This window comes from Drosophila bipectinata, chromosome XR, assembly GCF_030179905.1.
Source record: "Drosophila bipectinata strain 14024-0381.07 chromosome XR, DbipHiC1v2, whole genome shotgun sequence".
Classification (NCBI taxonomy): Eukaryota; Metazoa; Arthropoda; class Insecta; order Diptera; family Drosophilidae; genus Drosophila; species Drosophila bipectinata.
Window position 1 is genome coordinate 7,933,126 of NC_091735.1, and position 12,324 is coordinate 7,945,449.

The 12,324-nt window shown below is 38.2% G+C and overlaps 1 long non-coding RNA gene across 1 annotated transcript; it reads right to left on the bottom strand.

Moving 5' to 3' along the window:
• Window positions 1–11,082: 11,082 nt before the first annotated feature.
• Window positions 11,083–11,900, bottom strand: LOC138925590 (uncharacterized). The gene is made up of 3 exons (XR_011441834.1): window positions 11,507–11,900; window positions 11,349–11,446; window positions 11,083–11,269 (listed from the first exon to the last, which is right to left on the bottom strand). It is a non-coding gene; the product is annotated as an uncharacterized lncRNA (long non-coding RNA).
• Window positions 11,901–12,324: the final 424 nt, after the last annotated feature.

Genomic DNA, 12,324 nt, shown 5'->3' on the forward strand with positions numbered 1-12,324 from the left:
ACTTATTAAGGAAATCAAATTCCCGCCTGAATTTCCGGTACAGCTCTCCTGCTCGAGACTCCTCTGTCATTATAAATCGTATGTAATGCTTATCCCTTATATTCTTTTCCGAAAAAAGGGAAACCCAATCAAAGGCTGAAATAGAGGCATTAATAAGTGACAAGTTAGTATCATTCAGATGATAATATGGAATGGGTGAAGCAGAAAGCAAAAAACTATAAAACTGAAACGGCTTGTGGTGCATATCACATGGACTTAATGGTACATTGCATAATTCTACTTTACTATTAACCACATTATTTAAAAATATAAGATCAAGAATTTTGGATAAATCATTAAAAATATGATTTACTTGGGAGAGGCCCAGACCAAAAATATCACCTAAAACTACAATTTCATGGCTCTGGTGAACGTTGCTATAGTATATAGCATATATTTTTTATATAGTAGTATTTATTTTATTGTGTATTTGTTTGTTAATTATTTTTTTTTGTTACGTTTTATTTTATTTTTATTTGTTTCGCTTGTATGTAATTATAAAGTCCTATTTAATTTTATTTATTTATATCGAACTTGTGAGTTCCGATAGCGGCCGTGGAAGCTGAAAGATTTAATTTCCCTCCACTGTATGGTTTTCCCAAATCCCAAGAGAGCTCTCATAGGTAGGGAAACCAAATTCCCCGCGTGGTGAAATAAATTAACAAAGGAAAGCGCCTGAAAGCGAAGCAAAAACTCCAGAACGGAGCCTGAATTGTTTAAATATTAGGTTGAAATAAAAATTAATTGAAGAAAATGCTTAGTGAGTAGAGGTATACGGCAGGGGGCATGAGGAAGGGTTAATGGGAAAGTAGAGGGGAGATCGGTTGTTTGACATAGGGGCGGACGCAAGAAAAGGCCAGCGTTCCGCTAAGGATGGGAGGGAAGGCCACAAAACTCTAAGTCAACAAGAGTATTATGATCTGTGATTCGATAGGGTAAGCATAAATGTTACGTGCTTTGGGATTAAGAATCTTGAATTTGAATGTTGTGGGAGTTTTAGTGTTGAGTAATGTCCGAGAGATCTTTGTGTTTTTAGGATAAATTTATTGTTAACGGTCAGATGGGAAAGGTCAGAGGGAGCCACGGCCCCGGATGAGCTAGCCGGAACCAGACCCATGCCGATAGGCGGACAGTCGGACCCGAAGTGGTCATAACAGCTCTGCTCTGCTCCGAGCTACGAAAAGATCAAAGCTAAAGCTATAGCAATATTAGAAAAAAATATTCTGTGCTCCAAGTAGACGTATACGTAGCCGGAGCCAAAAATCGAGAGCGATAGCAGAGCAGAGCGAAAAATATTATTTTTGTGATTCTGCTCTAGCGTATTTTTATTTTTGGCTCACCTGCTTTTAATGCACCGTCACTTTGTGACTTTCCACTTCCTTTACCTTCCTTTGTTCTTCCTTTGTCCTTTTCCACACTTTGTAAGAATGTGTTTAAAGAAAATAGTTTAGACACTTGTAATTTTTGATACATTGTGCAAATATGTTTCTGACCAATAAAGCGTTCAACATTTTTAAATATTTTGAGGACGGTGACAACGGGTTCCTTAAATCAAAACATGTTTTCGAATGTTAAAAAAAGATAAAACAAAATTAAAGATAACCAATTAATCCGGTCCTACATTGGTCTAGTAACTGAGAATAGCATCCCATTTAATGTGCTTAATATGCGCAACATAATTGATCCGATATGTCAAGGTCTAAAAGAAAAGAGGGAACACCTTTTCATTAAATGGAACCAAGTGCAAATCTGTTCTTCGACAGGTAGTAGAAAAAATTCGAAAAGAATTACATAACGAATTTAAACATCGGATTCTTTTATTAAAAAAGATAGTGCAACGCGACTTGATCGTAATATATTGGGCGTCAGTGCTCAATTCATTAGTTCAGATGAAATAACGAGTTCTTGGAATGGCGGAACTCAGAGGAGAAGATTCTTTCTGTATTTGACAAATACGGTATAGCTCTAGGCCAAATCGTGTCAATTAATTCAGATAAAGGGGAAAATATAATAAAGACGTTGAAAATTTTATAAGAAATGACCTTGAGAAATTTCAATAGATGGCGCCACTGCGAAGAAATCAGCTGTTGAAAACAGCTGTTGATATTTACATGAGCTTACAATTTACGATTGTTGTGTTTGTGTGTTGTGTTTTTAATAAAGTGAAAATGTAAGTAACCTAGCAAACAAATTTTTAGAATTAAATCTTATTTTTAGAAAGAGACTTTAACTAAGTCGAGCCGAGACAAACAATGTAATTTAATCCACGTTTAATTTTCTTCATATGAGTAACATATGAAAGTGCGCTTTTATGTGCTTTTGAAGAAATTCATATTTCAAGGAGGCAACCCCTTTTATGTGAATCTGTTAGCTGTAGTGCAAAACCGATTAAAATTGAAAAAAAATTAAAAGATTTTTAATTTAAAAAAAAAAAAAACACACCTAATTTTCAAAAGAAGACTATAGCTTTATAAAACACTAAAAAAAAACCAATCTAAATATCTTGCTTAGTTTTTGAGTTAGAATGTGTTTCTTAAATAGTGGGCGGTGCCACGACCAAATTAAATCTTAAATCTATTGACCATGTGAACTCGAATAAAAAATCAACACTTATATATCTTTTTTCGTTCTTAAAAAATTATTTTTGGCCAGAAATTTCCTATAGTGCACTAGACAGCTTTGTGCACTCGACGTGACAAAAAATGCAATTATTAAAGAATATTTGTTAATGTGCCGAAATCTTATGAAATACATTCGGAAGCAATCAAATTGTTACCGTGACTTGTTTAATCTGAAAAATTTTAAATTACCTCAACTGGATTGTCGAACTAGATGGGGATCAACTTACAACATGGTTGACCAACTCAATAAGGCGAAAAGTATTTTAAGCCTTATTGAAACTGTCGAGAATATATCAAGAGATGAAGTCGTATGTGACTATAATGGCTCCACTATAAAACCACACTATCCACCACAGTGCAGATTCGAGTGAAGCAACTTTGGTATGGAAATTTTTATGAATTTGTATGCTGACCACTAATCCAATTTAATCAAAAAAGGCTCCGGATTCAATTAGTTATACAATTGAAGAGGCGCTTATTGAAAGTATGGAAGGTCGGACCAAGAAATTAACATCTAATGTTGGCTTCGAAGCTTGTATATACTTATACCGAAGATTCCATCATATACTAGACAGCTCACAAAAAGTCAGTTTCCTAAAAACATTGTGGGCACAAATCAAAACGCACACTTCCATTGCAACATTGTCATCGTTTACTAGCTCAATTACTTCAGAGGACAACAATAGTAAGAGAAATTTTGATATTTTTGATGACTTTTTAAGTGTAAGCGTTGTGCCAAATGAGTCAACCGATGTACATGCAAAGATCGAATCATTAAAATTACCGTATATGAAATCCAGTACCAATTTTTTAAATTTTTGGAAAGAGAGGAAATCATGCGATGCAGAGCTCTACGAACTAAGCAAAATATGTTTTGCAATAACGCCAACTCAAGTAAGAACTATTACTTAATGCAAAACAAAATTTAAATTTCCAAGTATTTGTAGGTAACTATAGAGCGGGCATTTTCTTCATTAAAACTGGTGTTGTCGGACAACAGAAATCGGTTAAGCCACGGAACATTAGCTATTTCTATAGCTATAGCTTTGAACTTTTCGTTTCTCAAAAAAAGTGAAAGCGGTAGTAATAGCAAAACGAAAAACTACGGGAGTAGTGTAACTTTTCAAACACTGGAAGAGAGGATACTACGGTATTGAGCTCAGTGAAGACTTCTCTTCCTTGGGCCAAATCCATCATTCCATCATTGCGCCACGCTCAGCAGGGCTTTACTCTCCTTCCCCACCGCGCTCTTATTCAAAAAGCTTCTATCTCTTCATTCTCTCTTCATTTGGAATGCCCATTTATTTCCTCTTAGACTATACACTTAACTTATAATTAATCATTAAATACAGTATTTCAAATTAAATCCAACTTATCTCCGACTCTGTTGCTCTGCATACTTCAAGACTTATCATAACACCTCATTATCAATCTGCTATATTACTTATCTTATTCTTATGATAACAAAGCTTACTTATTCTTTAAGACAAATTCAATTGCACCTCTTGTGCCTTCAAACTTCAGTTTGACGGGATAACACTTCTTAAATTCTCTAAAGTACAAGCTCCCTTCCGCACAAACCTAACCATGAAAGTCCATCAGAGATTAGATTAGCAGGATAACTTTCTTTTCTTTTTACATATTTTAGAATACACGCTCTCTTCCGCTCAAGCTCCATCATCTGGTTATCAATTTACTCATCATCAAAACATTATTTTAGCAGGCTTCTCATATACAAATCAGAGTACTACGCTCTCTTCTGCATAAAATCTCTCCTCTGCACCCCTCTTAGGTCACCTTTGTATGTCTACTGTCTGGTTTTTCTTAACTTTGAATCCATCTGCCACGCACAAGTAACAAGTTATCTCTGGGACTGCTTCCCATTACCTACTTTCCACGTCGACAATTCTGCTCTTTTTTCCAAATTTTCCGACTATTTCTTCGATTTTTGCATAACCAACACAAGAGTATCCCACTTCTGAACTGTCAAATCCTTGTCGAATTAGTCTAAACTTAGTGCGACCTTCCTGATTCGCTTCTAGCTTAAAACTCTTCACTCGCTGCATCAGTTCCCAGTCTCGTTCTGATATTCCCGGTGGTGGTCATACTGTCGGACGGATGGTCATATCGCCCAAAAGTTGACTTTCGATCACCTGATAACACATTGGACTAGAGAAGGGGAAGCTACTTGGTCGAATTACGTTAGATTCTAGCATTTGCTGAATCTTTTCTCTCACTATTTCTATCTCACCCTCGTTCAAAAATGTCTTGTCTAATTATCATATCATATTTATTTATAATATTCATATCATATTTATTATCATATTTCACAACGTGAACTAAAAATTCTAAATTAAATTCAGAGATTTGTATGGTGGACAGAATTAGCATATTGCTTTTGACAAAGTTGACGCCTATGCCTCTCAAAACAACCATGTTATGGATTCTTTTACCGGCTAGCTTCGCGCCGACTGTTTCTTTTACCAGAGAGCATTCAGATCCCGAATCAAAGAAAAATGGAAACTTCTCACCAAATTGAATTTCAGTCCCGTTGGGCTGATGTACTGCGCACATGTCTACCATTCTCTCGTTGCTGCTTCGGTTCCCTGTTCCTGTTCCTCTCGAACACACTGGCGCAATAGGCGTCGAACGCCGCCACACTTGAAACAAGTTACCGTTTATCTCTCTAGTGCCTGGTATAATCTCGTTTCGCTCTTCTGTTCTCCAAGAGTAGGGATATGGCAATCTCCTCATGAGCTATTGATTTCCACTTGGTCAATTAATTAATAAATCGACTGGAAAACACCGAGAGGCATTCATCTACATTGGGACGTCCCTTGAGCATATTGAGCAACACTGCTGCCGGCGTCTCGTTGCCTTCGTAGCGTTCCATCAACAATTCTCGGAATTGCGACCAGCTTACTCCAGTAAAACAAATTTGCGACAGCCACTGTGATGCACTACCGAGCAGCGATTTGCTGAGCGTAATCACCAAGGATGCACCTTCTTGATGATGTTCACTTAGAATCAAATCCGCCGTATTGCACCATGCTGCTGCGTCGGCTTCTGCAGCTTCGGGGTTGAATGTCGGTAACATCGCGGATACGGCGCGCGTGTCAGGTTGCGGCGTTGCTTTGAGTAGTTCGGTTTTTTTTTGTTTCCTTATTACTCCTCTCGGGAGCTTAGGGCCTCTACAAGGGTCTCTACCTAACTTTATTTGGCGCTGTTTGTTTTATCGTGTCCCAGCTGATGTTTTCCCGAGATATTTCTAGGAGTGCTGTACGGCGCCAGGTCATCTTTGGGCGACCCACTCTTCTGCTTCCTTGTGGGTTCCAATCCACAGCCATTCTTACGATGCTTCCTGGTTCCTTCTTCAGAGCGTGGCCAATCCATTTTCATTTCCGTTTCTTTATTTTTTTCTCGATTGGGACCTCTCCTGTGCAGTGCCATAAGTCCTCATTGCATATACTGTCTGGCCAGAATACCTCAAGTATTATTCTCAGGCACTTGTTGATGTAAGCCTGCAGCTTCATCAATATCCTTTGAGAGGTCAGCCACGTCTCCGATCCGTATAGCAGTATGGATTTTACACACGAGTTGAATATGCGCAGCTTTGTTTTTCTGTTTATCTGCTGGTTTCTCCATACTCGGTGTAGTCTTCCAAATGCAGACCTCGCTTTGCGCAGTCGGTTCTCCACATCACTTTTCACTCCACCATTTGATGTTATAATAGTACCGGGGTAAATGAAACTGTCGACGAAGTCGATGGTTTTGTCTCCGATTGTGATGTTGTTTGTGTTGGAGTTGTTGATCCGCATAGCTTTCGTTTTTGATGCGTTGATCTTTAATCCTACTGCGCTGGCTCTGATCTCGAGGTCCCTAGCTTTGGTTTGAATGTCTTCGAATTTGTGAGCCAAGAGACATATGTCATCCGCGTAATCCAAAACTTCTAGATGTCTGGTGAAGTTCCAAGTGATTCCGCGTCTGTCCATCCATACCTCTCTCATAATCGCCCTCCATATCGCTGCTCTGTCTACCGAATCGAATGCCTTCTGGAAATCTATGAACAAGAGAGGGGAGAGCGCCATTCCACAGTTTGAGTGCATGTTGTTCATGTCTGCTGCGCTTTCTCCATTTTCAGCGAGCCTGTCCAGAAATTTTCTTTTGTTGTTTCTTGCTGATTTCTTCACCAACTTGCATAGCTCTTTGTGTTCGTCGCGAGCTCTGCAGTCATGATTTGCTTTCGACTTTAGGCTGTTCCGTTTGCTGATAAGTTCCCAAGTGTGCGTTGATTTCCATTCCGTGCGCCTGTCGGGTGCCAAGCATCTCCTCCGCGGTGCTCCTCAGTATACTGCATGTTTGTTCCCATGAGTGATTCTCCGGTTGTGATGTCAGCTGTTCTCGCAACGTTGTGGCCATTCTGGTGGATAGGTTGGAATCACTCAGCCGATGTACGTTAAGGTGAGGCGGTCTTCTAGTGGTCCTGTTGACAGTGTTGCTATTTCATCTGAGCTTGATTAAAAGCTCTCCGATTATCACTGTCGATAGACGCACTTCTCCTATTCCTAACAACCATTATCGAGCGTCTCCATTTCCTACTTATGCAGATGTGGTCGATTTTGTTGCGAGTATGTCCATTCGGAGAGGTCCATGTGTATTTATAGAATACAGTGCCACCAATAACCAGTTGGAAGGTCTGACATAAGTCGATTAGCCTGTCACCATTATTGCTGCATGTGCCAACCCCATTTCGGCCCATGATTGATTCCAATCCGTTGTTGTTGGGGCCGATTTTCGCATTGAAGTCTCACATAAGAATTTTTATGTCACATCTTTCGATCCTAGTGAGTGAGGATGTGAGGGCGTTGTAGAAGTCGTCTTTGATGTCATCGCTGGCGTCTTCTTTTGGGGCATAGCACTGGACGATGGTGATGTGTCTAGCATTGCATCGGAATCTGGCAATGATGATTCTGTCGGATACTGGGCTAAAGGAAATTAGTGCCTGTTTGTACTGTTTGGACACATATATCCCGACTCCGCTCCTGCCTCCATCATTGGTCCCGCTGTGCATCACTAGATTGCCGTTTGATGTTGTTGTTGTCTCGTTACCTCTCCATCTCATCTCACTGATGCCTGCGATTGCGATCTGCATTTTCTCCATTTCTCCTTCAAACTGCGCCAGTCTGGTTGGTTCCATTAAAGTCCTCACATTCCATTGTCCAATTCGAGTTCGTTTCGATATGCGAATGGTCGTCAACGGGTTGGGGGGTGGTTGATTTCTTCTTTTGTTTTAGTTTCGTTAATCATTGTTTTTCAGTTAATCTGGTGATTAGCCAGGTGCGACCAATCCCAGAGATGGGGCTGCCACCTGTCGATATCTGGGAATACCGTTTTTCGAAATCACATGTTTAGTAGCATCGGAAAAGAGTCCACTAAGCATAATGAAGCCGAAAAATTTTGGTGGTCATGATGTGTCATGAGTGGGATTTAAACCCATGACCCTATGCTTAGCGTGCAGCTACACTACCCACTAGGCTATGCACAGTGGTTGGGCTTGTATGGAGACGCGGGCAAAAATACTTCTAGTGGATATATCGTTACGAAATTAGTACGAAAAATCTAAAATAATATTTTAAGTATATAGTAAAAAAAATTGGTCATATAGGACGTCTATATCCTATAGCTGCCATAGGAACAATCTGTTTAAAATCAACATTTAGTATGAAAACCTTTTTTGTTTTTAAAGATATTGTCGGGTCAGGCAGCAGCCAGGCTTTTAATGTTTATGTTTAAATAATGTTTATGTAATGTTTAGTGCAATGCTTAGTGTAATGTTTATTTATTAGGCTTAAGTTTGTACAAAAGCTTAGTTGATCGCAAGCCGACTCTCTCTCGGCCGCTCGATTCAACGGGCTTTCTATAGAGAGGTTTAGATCGCAGTATCTAGGTCGGGCCGCCCTCTCCATTATTCGAGAGCTTTAGCTTCGCAGTGACCAGTCGGGCCGCCCTCTCTGTATTTACTTGAGTCCCTGCATGCACCATAAGCAGGTCTATCTGCGGATCATCCGGCTTCATCTGCATGCAGGAATAAACATTTGTAACGTTCAAAATTAATTAAATTCTTCGTTTTATTTTAATGGCATTGAAAACCCTCAATGACCAAACAGATATCTTAACCAATCTCACAGATTATGTGTTTGGTGTAGGTATATATATATATCCTTACCAACTTTGGTTCAAATCGGATAACTATATCTTATAGCTCCCATACAAAAAGATGGCAACTTTAAAAAAATTTTTTTTTTTCCAAGACCTATATTTAATATTTGACCTGTAAATGAGAACGCTGGTGGAGACTTACCAAAAGTAAAAATAATCAAGAATTCATATATGTATTATGTTTTTTATTCATATAACAACAAATGCACACCGCTTAACAATTTGTTTTTTTTTTTGCATGGCAGTTTTCTTTGCCCAGTTATGAAAGGGTCGGAACTTAGGAGCAATATATTAAATAAATCCCTATTTGTGTCAACTCGTGACATTTTCCTAGTATGATATTTTCTACATTTTTTATTTTCTTTATTTATAGGATTTTTTTTTGGATTTGTCAGCTTCTTCTCCTATCGAAACAAGCGCAAAATTTATAATTTTCGGACCGTGGACTAAAACTTTGTGAACTGAAGGTAGAGGGTAATACCATGGGTATAATTTATTTAGTGTCAAGTGCAAAGCTTCCAAATTTTTCGGTATTTATTTTATATCCAGATGCCATGCGTTGCAGTAATGTTGCACATCTCTCTAAACATGTTCATCCAATCCTGTTATATCAGCAGACAATTTTGTATCACTAAAAAACCTTCTTGCCGTATTGCTGTCATTTGAAGTTTTCGCCGCACCATAAATTAAAAATATAAGATCGTGCAAACACACACTTATAAGAAGAACCTATTTAAATTTAATGCAAGGGAATATCAAACAAAATAAAAACTATTTGTATAATGAACAAATAGTTTTGGAAAAGTAAACACAAGCATGACATACGAAGACAGAGTAACAGCATAACAAGTAAATATACGGCAAAAATGACCCTGAAAAAGTTAAGATGGTGTTAGTATTTTTTCAATATTAGGCACATAGGCAAATTTGGCAAAAAATTACAAAAAATTTTACACATTTGTTACTTTTGGAGACCGACAAACACATTGGTATATAAACCAATTGTATAATTTTGTGGGATCACTACTAAAACTTTAGCTAAACATGAAAAAGACGTTCAAAATATATAAAATATGAAAAAAACGTTCGCGAACGTCGGCGAGTGCAGACGTGCTTTCTTTTTGTCTTCTTATCGTGCAACAAAAAATTAAATAAAAACTAAGCATAGTGCAGTGCAAGCTCTAAACAAAAATACACAGTAGGCGAAAAGACGCTTAGTGCGATGGACTTCGTACTTTTTGTGTAAATAAAAAATAAGAAAATCAAAAACATTAAGCTATTAGTGAATTCAACACTCATACGGTGCTCCAACGTCAACAAGACGAGCGTCGACTCTCTTTGCTACGTAACAACGCATACCACTCATTCGTGTCAACGCAAGACAACGCGGCCGCAAACCCAACAAAAAATAACCAACCGCGATCGATAACCCCAAGCCCGAGTAATGAACTCTATCCAACATCGCAAGGCAGGGCGCGTTCTTGCTCTCCTGCGCTCTCGTTGGATAAAACCCCATACCCTTCCCTCATGCCTGCCTTCATAGCCACGGTCACCAGTACAGTGACGTCATTAGCAACTGCATCGGCAACTATTACAACAACTACAATGGTATCGACTGCTCGCGCAATACCATCTACTGTTATAACGGAAATTGCTGTGCAAGCAAATAATGCAGCGTGCCCTCTTCAAAACAACGTTCGGCCGTACAGACTGGTATGGATCGCTACATACAAATAAAACGAAAGCTTAGCCCGCAGAACTCTAGACTTGGTAACTCTAAAATAACTCGAGGCACCTCAAAACAATCTACAATAGAGAAGCCCATAGAAGCAAACAGATTTGCTATTTTGGCAGATAAATCCGATGATACACCTTTTGAAGTCATCGTAGGGGACAACAAAAAGCCTAAGCCGCCGCCGATTTACATCCGAGAGAAAAGTTTGAATGCTCTCGTAAACTCGATACTGAATCTAATAGGACCAGACAATTTCCACATAATTCCATTAACAAAGGGAAATATTCATGAAACCAAAGTTCAGACTAATACGGAAGTAAACTACAGAATTTTTTCGAAGTATTTAAACGACAATAATAAAAACTTCTACACGTACCAATTAAAAAGCAGTAAGGGCCAGCAAGTAGTACTAAAAGGTATCGAGCCGGAAGTAACACCAGATGAAATTACAAGAGCATTGATGGAGAAAGGTTTTAATGTAAAAAATGTTAGTAACATTTTGAATAGAGAAAGAAAGCCTCAACTTCTTTTCAAGGTAGAACTTGAACCCGAAACCAAATCCAAGCCAATGACGTGCATCCAATCTTTACTACTACTAGTACTACCAAAGATTATAAAGTACATAGATGGGACATCTCATACAAAGAAAAATTTTCTATGGCGGGTTCCGGAAGTGGAATTAAAGAAAAAAAAAATAATAATTATAAAAGAGAGAAAAAGTTTAAAGTCCTTACGAGGATTTGAACACAGAAAAATTACACATAGAGTAACTACTCTATGCATTACGCTACCACCTTGTCTCGATATGCGGCGATTAAAGGGTTACGCCACCCTGAAATTTTCAAAAAATTTTAATTTTTTTTTTACTTAATTTAAAAGACTATATTCTTACGCGTATTTTAAGACGAAGACAATATCTTGATAATTATGGAAGTTATGTTTATTTGAAGTCGGCACGGCAGGAGGGCACCTAAGACACTTCTTTTTCTTCTTTTGTGTTTTTCTCGAAACCACTTTTTTCAAGACGGTGGGCATGATAACTCAAAAACTGTTCAACCGATTGACTTGAAAATTGAAACACATCTTCTTACATAAATTTTCCACAGAGTGACGTAGGATTTTTTCGATCCAATGGATAGAAGTTTTTTTATGCAATTTTTAGTACGAAATTTTTTGCCCAAAAGATTGAGTCAATTTTTTTTTTTTTTTCTTAAACGGCTACGTCACTCTGTTCCAAATTTATCACTTTTTAAAAAAAAAATTTTGTTTACTTGATTGAGATGAAAATTGACACGTGAATCATGGAAAAACCGATGATCGCCGACATTCATATCTCCGCCATTTTGCATAGAAAACAAGTTTTTTTTTAGAATTTATAAAGCTTATTAGTTGTATTGAATAGATATAAAAGTGGAAAAATCTTATCTCAACTAGTTTAGTCACAAGAAATTCCTGTAAAACCGTCCCGTTTCCACGCGGTCAGGGTGGCGTAACCCCTTAAAAATACTATTTCTTCTACCATCTACCACATCGGCGCATCGGAAACAGAAACGAGAAATTGAAATTGAAATTTGGAAGCCAAAACATTTTTACTCCGTCGTGCGAGCAGTCACACATACATACATACGTTCACATTTTTGTTGACGGATACATGTAAAGAGTTCTAAAAATATAATCGTATGCATGTGCGTTCCCCCCTCACCAACAAGC